Raw genomic sequence first — 11,183 nt, forward strand, 5'->3', positions numbered from 1 at the left:
GCCCAAGTTTCTCAAGGAACTAGAGGAGGGTGGCGGGATTACCTATAATGCTCAATGTGGTCATATTAAATAGTTCCGAGGTGGTCGGCTCTATGTTCGGAAAATCATCATAAACATCGATTATAGCCTCCAAAACCTTCGGGCAGTATCTTTATCGCTACATCCACAACAAAAACATGGGCTTGTTAGCTGCGAAATATTATGATTGTATTTTATTGAAAAATTAAAGCCATTTTTCACACATTTTAAATCCAAAAATTTTGAACAACTAACTGAAACGGTTAAGATTTTTTGCTTTTCGACATTAACGACCGGAGAAATGCTAAATTCAATCACACTTTGTTAAATGCACTTTAATTCCGCCGACAATAAATGAATAAGGGTGGACAAAGGCAATGTTAAAATTCACTTATTTTACGAGGAACTTAAACTTTTTGGTTGGCCTACAATTTTGCACATTCAAATTTTAAGACTACTTCAATATTTTTGGGATATCGCCTATCGGAACACTTTGGAAAACAAACGCCACTCTAATACAGACCCTTTCAAATCCAGCTAAATAACTGTTAACATAATAAACACGAAATTATGCTAAAAAGTTAATATAAATTTATCAATGTGTGTGCGTGTTATAAATTCTATTATAATATTTATATATTTAGGTAAGTTAAAAAACTTTGTTCCTTATTTTCTAGTTCTCACATAGTTCATATACTTAATAAGATTAAGTTTTGTTTATGTTATTGTTAAAGTTAAAATGAAACTTTTTTAGCGCAATGATGTTATAATAACAAGAATTTTAGCTTAGCTTATTGTTGTGCAAAGACTGCTCTACTAACCGTTTCTTATATACTTTTTTATAATGAAGATTTACGATTATATAAATTTAGCATTTAGTGCCGAAGCAAAAATGAATAACTGTTATTTCATAAAAAACACAAACAACTGCAGATAATTTAATTTGTACTCATTGTTCCTTGCGTCCCTACGCACTTTTCAATTCACCCGCAATAACATTAAATCTTATTTTATTATTACCCATTCCAAATGTTTAATTTATTTATTAGCGCCTTGACAAACATTCATTTTTGCTATCAATTGACCTTCGTCAACTGGCTTTGCCTATTTACGCACGCACACACACATACACATAGCACCTCATAAAGGTGACCTTAGTAGTAAGAGTAAATAAAATCATTGTCAAGTTTACTTAAGTTTGAATTACCTTTCACAGTCTTTTATCTATTCGAACAAATTCCCTTGGCCTTTGCAAACGTATTTGGGTTACGTGGAAATATGCTTTTTATGCCTATTTGAATTGCTCAGACCACTTTAGCTGATTATATATTCACAAATGGCATCCACTTTTAGGCACGTACACATAGGTAAAAACAGACACATACACATACAAACGTACTAAGAAAATTTGGGTTATTTTGGCGTCACTCAGTTTTAAGGAATATCATCTTTTGCGAAATACAAAGCAATAACAACAATATCACTAAATGAAGCTCTTAACTCCTACCCAGACTTATGTTTCCTATTAGTGCAGTTGATGATGATAATGATGATGCGGAAGGGTGATTATGATGGTTATAGGTCGCTAACTTATTGCTTAAAATCAACTGTGAAATTTGCTGACTCACTTATGGAGTCAAACAAATTTCGTTTAAATGCGACGAAGTACAGAAACAGATGACTTGAAACTTTTAAGTACACACCAGAAAAATCCATAAAGCTAGTAACAATTTAAGCTGCTTCCTTGAATATATCCCATATTCGCGGCCAATGACGACCCGAAATCGTATGGAAACCAAGAAAAAAGTTGGAACCGAAGCGAAAATGGAAATTGGACTAGAAAGCGAAACCGAAACCAGAATCAATACAAAAGCCCGAATCGAGACCGAAACCGTAGACGAAATAAGCCGGAACCCATACCGAGCAAAAAGTAGTACTCGCAGTCGGAAGATAACCGGATATAAAACCCAGACCAAAATAGAAAAAAATTCGAGATCGAGACTGAAACCGGACACCAAATCGGGAACAAAACCTGGATCGAATAGAATCCAAGACAAAAGTTGCGAGTTAAACTAAAAGGCAAATTGGAAAAAACCGGAGCCGAAACGCGATCTGCATACGAGAATAAAACAGGAAAGCAAACCGGAAACAAAACCAAAAACGCGACCTAAGCTGGAAGGCTAACCTGAAACAAAACATGACCCGAAACAGGATTTAAGGCCAAAACTCGGACTAAAGTTGAAAGGCAAACCGAAATAAAAACCGGGATTGAAACGGGAAGACAAACGTGAGAATAAATTGGAATCGAAACTAAAAGCAGACATAAGAACTGAGGCAAAACCAGAAATGAAATTGACTGGCAAATCCGAAACCAAATAGGGACTGAAAGCAAATATGAAACTGAAATTGGGACTGAAGTTGGGAGACAAACTGGTTACAAAGTCAAGAGCAGATCAAAAACTGAAAGCGCAATCAGGACTGTAACTGGAAGGCAAACTGGAAAGGGAACCAGAACCGTAACTGAAACCAGATTTAAGCTAAATTCAAAAACCAAACTGAAAAGAAAAGAGACCGGAATTGAAAACAAAGTCAAACTTGGAACCAAAGCGCACACTTAAATGCAAACTGTAAACCGGAAATGAAACTGACCTGAAACCCGCGCTGTTCATTAAACCGATCCTAGTATTGAAATCGCACTCGGAACTGAAACCCTGCATCACACCATTCTTTTGGTTTTTGTGCAAAGTGGAATTGCTTTTGAACTGACCAGGATATACATGCCTCAGTGCAAGTCTGGAATTGAAGTCGGACTGCAAACTAAAACGGAAAAAAATGCTGTATGCACTGACCGGGATTTTTCAGCCCCACTGCCAGACTATACGAATATAGAATTATCTTGGTTTTCAAAAACCTTTTCCCCAAAAACTAGCTTTTCACCGCTCTGGGACCGTACTTCGCATTACTTCGAATATGGAAAAGCTTTACGAGAGCTTTATGGCTACTCTGACGCTAAAAGCCAAGACAATCATCCTCTTGAGCAGGAGAATAAGAGAAATTCGCCTGAACGGATCTGCTGGGATGATGATAATTTGTGAAAGGAACGCAAATTAAATGTGGTTACACTGAAATTACAGCCCTTGGTCGCAAAAATCTCCTGGCCAATCCGGTTCAAAGAATTGACGAATGTGCCCTTCATATCTTTGAATTGTCTGTGATTTCGTTGGTTCTGTTATTAATGACAGGGCCCGGGTAAAGTATGCCATCATCTGCCATCTCCTTCTTCTTGCACTGATAAGGGGACACCCCGTACGGTCCGAAAAATACCGTCACCAAGATACTAGCCCGACTATATAGGGAAAGTTTTGATGTAACCACGTTGAACTTTCTTGGTCACCCAACGCCATGCTTCGGTGAAGAATTTGGAATCGCTAGAGTCCCACGTGCCTTATAAAGAGAACTTGCCCCGGGTTAATGAGCGAAGCTATAAACTGCGCTGGCAGACGCTTGAAATGGTTGCGCTACACAACTGCTTGAATTCCAACTTATTTCGCTCTTTCCCCGTTGATTGGAAAAAGTTTACCGTCCATGCAGAAAGCTAAACTTTCTCGCCGCGCTCCTCTGCATTGGATCGTAGTAAGAGCCGTTTTCTACATCCCGCATTTCATAGAATCCGTACAGCTTCCTCATTTTTAGACCGCTTGTGTCTATTCGCAATAGTGATTGCTATCCTTTCGCGAAGTCCTTAGAGAAGGTTAATATTATATATGAAGCTCACTCCGAAGTATTAGTTTTTCTACGTGTTTCTATTTGATGGTACCCAAGCATCAGTCTTCCGATAGAGAGGATCTGCGGAAGACTGTGGTCATACATCCATCTATTTGGGCTATGTGTGGTTTACTTTGCATTGTCTGCCTACCTTGACCGTGTGTTATTTCGTACGCTTGTATTTAAGGCACAGTTCTGGCAGTTCCTTTCGAGCCAATGCCAATTTTCTCTGCTTAAGGTGGTGACCTAATATTGCTTGTTTAACCAAATAACAATCATAGATTTTAGAGCTTGAATTCTTTAACTCGCTTGAAAAAAAGAAATTTAATCTGTACCCTGATATCGACTATTGATTTGCGATTTATATTCACCATACCGTCGGTTCTTTGAATGAATGGGTTTTTTTAGATCCGGTCCCTTCGTTTTTTGCATCACTAATCTAGACACAAGAAATTCTTGTTTTCAGCTACCAGAGCACAAGTTCACCTTACTGCATATCAATTTCAATATGTACATGACATTCAGCTATCTCAGTGCTAAATATTGAAGGTCTTTGTATTCCAAATTTGTGTTTGGGTTTCTATTTTTATACTCAGTTGAGCAGAGCTCACGTATCTTGATGAAATTTGGTACGTAGGTGCCTGACCACTCATCTCAGATCGCTAAAATGAACGATATCGGACTATAACCACGCCCACTTTTTCGATATCGAAAATTTCGAAAAACCGAAAAAGTCCGATAATTCATTACCAAAGACAGATAAAGCGATGAAACTTGGTAGGTGAGTTGAACTTATGACGCAGAATAGAAAATTAATAAAATTTTGGACAATGGGCGTGGCACCACCCGAAGTAAATTAAAAATTTTGCAAGCTGTAATTTGGCAGTCGTTGAAGATATCATGATGAAATTTGGCAGGAACGTTACTCCTATTACTGTATGTACGCTTAATAAAAATTAGCAAAATCGGAGAAGGACCACGCCCCCTTTTAAAAAAAAATTTTTTTTTAAGTAAAATTTTAACAAAAAATTTAATATCTTTACAGTACATAAGTAAATTATGTCAACATTCAACTCCAGTAATGATATGATGCAACCAAATACAAAAATAAAAGAAAATTTAAAAATGGGCGTGGCTCCGCCCCTTTTCATTAATTTGTCTAGGATACTTTTAATGCCATAAGTCGAACAAAAATTTACCAATCCTTTTGAAATTTGGTAGGGGCATAGATTTTATGACGCTAACTGTTTTCTGTGATGAAATGGGCGAAATCGGTTGAAGCCACGCCCAGTTTTAATACACAGTCGTCCGTCTGTCCTTGCGCATGGCCGTTAACACGATAACTTGAGCAAAAATCGACATATTTTTACTGAACTTAGTTCACATACTTTATCTTGGTATAAAAATGAACGAAATCCGACTATGACCACGCCCACTTTTTCGATATCGAAAATTACGAAAATTGAAAAAATGCCATAATTCTATACCAAATACGAAAAAAGGGATGAAACATGGTAATTGGATTGGTTTATTGACGCGAAATATAACTTTAGAAAAAACTTTGTAAAATGGTTGTGACACCTACTATATTAAGTAGAAGAAAATGATAAAGTTCTGCAGGGCGAAATAAAAAACCCTTGAAATCTTGGCAGGTATTACATATATAAATAAATTAGCGGTATCCAACAGATGATGTTCTCGGTCACCCTGGTGCACATTTTGGTCGATATCTGGAAAACGCCTTCACATATACAACTACCACCACTCCCTTTTAAAACCCTCATTAATACCTTTAATTTGATATCAATATCGTACAAACACATTCTAGAGTGACCCCTGGTCCACTTTTATGGCGATATTTCGAAACGGCGTCCACCTATAGAACTAAGGCCCACTCCCTTTTAAAATACTCATTAACACCTTTCGTTTGATACCCATATTGTACAAACACATCCTAGAGTCACCCCTGGTCCACCTTTATGGCGATATCTCGAAAAGGCTACCACCTATACAACTACCACCACTCCCTTTTAAAACCCTCATTAATACCTTTTTTTTAATACCCATATTGTACAAACAAATTCTAGGGTCACCCCTGGTCCACTTTTAAGGCGATATCTCGAAAAGGCGTCCACCTATAGAACTATGGCCCACTCCCTCATAAAAGACTCTTGAATGCCTTTCATTTGATACACATGTCATACAAACACATTCAAGGGTTTCCCTCGGTTCATTTTCCTACATGGTTATTTTCCCTTATGTTGTCACCATAGCTCTCAACTGAGTATGTAATGTTCGGTTACACCCGAACTTAACCTTCCTTACTTGTTGTTTTCTGTTATTTCAATATGTCTATGACTTGATATTTTTGCCAATTTATGCTCGTATATGGATATGAAATTATTGATGAAAAAATGTTTGCCTAATCTGGAATAATCATCGAGACAAGTGCGATAACTCGTATTGATGGCAGTTTGCTTTTAATTCTAGCATGTATTATAATATGTTGAAAAGAAATTCGTATGCCAAGTTGTGTCTTCTGTTGTTGTAATGGAAGTGGCTATCATAGCTAGAAAATTCCATAAGAAGAACAAGAAGACAATTTTTCGTCCCGTTGTTCAATGACCTGAACATTTTTCTATTTACAGCCTTAAAACATATAGTTAGACTCAAAAAAATTCTTTACAGTTAAAATCAGAAATTGCATTTAAGGACTTACCAGAAAAATGAATTCGCTTTAAGTTTATTTTTGAATTTTTTTCGATCTTTTTCAGTACATCTTATATATCATTTCTAATTGCTTATGAACAGGTCCCTTTTTCGCTGTTATTTGGAATCAATGGTGATTCGTACTGTTAGCGAGCTTTGGGCATTATTAGTCGTAGTGCTTTTGTTTAGCTATATTTTATTAAAATAATTTGGTAAAAAAAAACGATTTTGAGCACACAAAGAAATCTATTTGAACTTTGACACTATTGTGAATATTTGATTAGAACTAATATTTGATTGATAGTTGATATTTGATATGAGAGGGGTCCGGCTCGTAGAAGATAAATTTTCATTTTCAAATGTTTTCTCACTATCACTGAGATCATTTACTGTGATTCATTACCTAGCCTTTTAAGCTATTGCATAGATTTTATCAAGGGCTTGGCGACTAAATCAAAAAAAACCGTGACGGATATTTGTCAAAAAAGATCCGAAAAGGCTCGAAAAGTTTCGGTGTTAGCAACAGGCCAAATACATAAAATTGGATCTCTATCATAAACAGCGGTGGGCACCACTACATTTACACGGTTACCAAATTGAGAATGTGTTAGTAAACACGAACGCGTAGCGAGCACGAAAGCAAAATCAATTATTTATTTAGTTTGATTTCAATGCTTGAACGGTGAACATGTGACACGTACTCTGGTACTCTGTTTTAAGCGCGCGTGAGTTACATCTTTATACCCACCCACTCTATTCTCTTCATCTATATTTACTCTTATTGCTAGATATGTTAACTTACCTACATAATTTCTCTTTTAGGCTACTATTCGCATAAACAAATTTAACCTTTTCTCTTTGTTCTAAGTATTAGTACATAATTAGTGATAAACTTTAGTAAGTAAGATCAATCAAGTATATATACAAATGCATTTCTCTTTTGAGCTCTGTTTTTGATATATCGTCAATAAAGCGAGATCATCGAAGTTAATTGTTTTTACTTGATACTTATTAAAGTAAGTATGTTTGTGGCGCAGTCGGTAGGATAACTAAAAGAAATTTAAATTCCAAAAAAATAAAAAAAAACGTAAATGAACTCTTTTAAAAGAATTGTTTATTAAAACCAAGAAAAATACGAAAATTAATACTGTTATAAAAAGTGAAGTGTGAAAATTCAATTCAAAAAAAAAAAAAAAAAAAAATCATATATCATTTATAAAAAAAATGAACTTAATTTACCGAAGAAAATAAATTTGGAAAAACATTATAACAGAACCTATGAGTACCGTTATGACGCTCATAAATCAGTTACAAAAGTGGTGAAAAATAAATCATACGAGAAATTTTGGTTATGGCGCCACTTTTTACAGTTTGAAAACTTTTACATAAAACAATTAGGAATATTAAAGGAAAAAAAATAGTTACGCACATACATATATATCTATATGTACATGATAAACAAAAACAATATTCAAGTTTTGAATTAACAAGCAAAGAGCGAATGAGAGAACAATTGGAGAGTGAAAAACAATTAACTAGTGTACATTCATATATGCAAAAAAGAAACAAACAACCAAACGATTTTAAGAAAGAAGAAGCAATATAATTTTAAATTATTATAGAAGTGAAAAATAAAATAAAAGAGAAATAACGATTGATGTAAAGAATTTAAATGAATAGACGACAAAATATATTTGACTCAAATAGACCGTTGATGAATATGGAGAACCTAGAAGCACTCAAACAAAGAATCGCTGAGTTGGAGCAAGTTTTGCAACAACAAAATGAAGCTCTGGTGATGCAGCAACAACAAAATCAACAACTGCAGCAACAACAAAACCAACAACAGCAACAGCAAACAAATCAACTACAGCAGCAAATAGCAACAAACATGTCTCTTCACTTAAGTCCAAAATATGTGTTAAGCCAGTTTCGGTATATACGTCCATTGGATGACAGCCAGAATGTTGGCGCTTTTTTCAGGTCAGTAGAAAAAACGTTTGAGCTTTGTGAGGGAAACATTCAATTAAAAGAATTCGGACTTCAAATAATAAAAAATGAAAAAGTTATAGGAGATGCTGGAAAAACCATACAAGAGCTAGGAGAAAACGCTGGTTGGGAGGAAATTAAAACTAGTTTGAAGCAGTATTTTAGACCTCGTCACACTTATGGTGAAATATTTAATTTTTGTAGAATGTTTAAGGTGTCTACCTTACGAGAACTTTTTTCAATTTTTGAGAAGGCAAAGTTCGATTTAAATGAACTATATGAATTTGATAGTAGACAGTCTTCACTTTATTCACCTAACAGCGTAAATAGAGATTTAGTAGATATTTTGTTAGAGAAAATAGATGGCCCGATTCGAGCTCATATTGAAACGAATAGTACATTAAATGACATAATTTTAAGATACTCTAATTTAAAACTACTTGATGATTTAAGATGTATAGATTTTAGACATAGAAAGCAAGCAAAAATATTTAAACCAAATGATATTAACTACAACATATTTGCTCAAACTAGCACTAGTAATAATAATAAGATACCTTTATCGCGAAATAGCAATCAGACGCTAACAAATAATAGTTGCCAAGGATATTCTAAATATTTTAATGGACGACAAGATGAGTATTTTAAAAATTTGCAACCATCTTCTAGACAAGCTGTAAGCAATCATCAGCCAAACAATAGATATAATTATTCAGCTCAGTCTCGAAATATTAATAAAACACGTAAGTCAGTTCCTATCGATAATACAGCTGAGCCTATGGATATTACAAACGTTGAACAGTCCGAAAGTTTTTTAGAGGACTCGCTTACCAACGACTACCGGTGATTACAATCACCATTCAAAAGGAAAAAATTAGGTGTTTAATAGATACTGGTTCAACTACAAGTTTGATTGGACCAAATATTTTAAATAATTTTTCTGTAGAACATCTGGAAAAAGAATTATACTTTAGAACAATAAATGGAATCAATCGAGTAACTAGTAAAATTGTTACTCCACTCCCTGAAGAATTTAAATCTCAAGGGACTATATCATGGAAAGTTGTCAATTTAAGAAATGAGAATTACAATGCCATTATTGGGCAAAACGTTTTAAAACCTTTCAAGGCGAAAATAGATTTCGAAAATGACTTCCTCGAGATAAATGGCAACAAGCTATTTTTCCATCAATATCCATTCGATATTCAAAATATTTCGACATTAAATCCGGTTCCAACGAATATAGTAAAACAATTAAATTTGGAACATCTAAACACCGAAGAACGTATTAAAATTGAAAAATTACTTTTAGCTTATGAAGATTTATTTTATAAGGAAGGAGAAAAGCTTACAGCTACCCAAAACATTCAACATGAAATTGTAACGACAACAAATAATCCAATTTTTTCAAGAATTTATCGTTATCCTAAGGTCCATGAACAAGAGATAAATCGACAAATAAACGAAATGTTAGAACAAAATATTATTACACCATCTTGTTCGCCCTATAATAGTCCACTGTGGATTGTTCCCAAGAAAATAGACAGCACAGGATCAAAACAGTGGCGGATAGTGATAGACTATAGGAAATTGAATGAAAACACAATTTCAGACAAGTTCCCAATTCCCAATATCGACGGGATATTGGACAAATTGGGTAGAGCAATGTACTTTACCACACTTGACCTTGCAAAAGGTTTCCATCAGATTGTGGTAAAGCAGGAAGATCGTAGAAAAACCGCGTTTTCAACCCCACATGGGCACTTTGAGTTTGTTAGAATGCCGTTTGGACTCAAAAACGCACCATCAACCTTCCAAAGGCTCATGAACTCAGTGCTTCAAAAGTATATTAATAGAATTTGTGTCGTTTATCTGGACGACATATTAGTGTTTAGCACCTCTTTAGAGGAACATTTAGTTAACTTAAAATTAATTTTTGAAACACTACGGAAAGCTCAACTTAAAATACAAATCAATAAGTGCAATTTCTTAGTTAAGGAAACCGAATATTTGGGTCATATACTAACTCCCGAAGGAGTCAAACCAAATAGAAGTAAAGTTGATGTAATTCAAAAATTAAAATTACCAACAACGGATAAGCAAATAAGGTCTTTCTTAGGAATGACGGGATATTACCGGAAGTTTATAAGGGATTACGCAAAAATCGCCTATCCCATGATTTCTTATTTGAAAAAAGATAAAGTAGTGAATGTAAATGATCCAAGATATATATCAGCATTTGAAAAATTAAAGTCATTAATAACCGATCATCCTATTTTGCGATATCCCAACTTTAATAAAAGATTCAAATTGACAACGGATGCTAGTAATTTTGCTTTAGGTGCTGTACTATCTCAAGATGGTCACCCTATATGCTTTGCTTCCAGAACACTGAACGACCATGAAAAAAACTATGCAACGGTCGAAAAAGAGCTTTTGGCCATTGTTTGGGCTGTTCACTATTTTAGGCCATATCTATACGGTACAGAATTCGATTTGCATACTGATCACCAACCACTAAAGTGGTTACAAGCAAAGTACAATGGGAAAAATATTAATCCCCGTCTTCAAAGATGGCTGATACAACTAGGGGAATACGAAGCCAAAATTGACTATATCCAGGGGAAGGATAATAAAATTGCCGACTTCCTAAGCCGAATCAATTCATATACGAACGAAATCAATGCGTTAGAAGATCAGGA

This window comes from Eurosta solidaginis, chromosome 5, assembly GCF_040869045.1.
Source record: "Eurosta solidaginis isolate ZX-2024a chromosome 5, ASM4086904v1, whole genome shotgun sequence".
Lineage (NCBI taxonomy): Eukaryota > Metazoa > Arthropoda > Insecta > Diptera > Tephritidae > Eurosta > Eurosta solidaginis.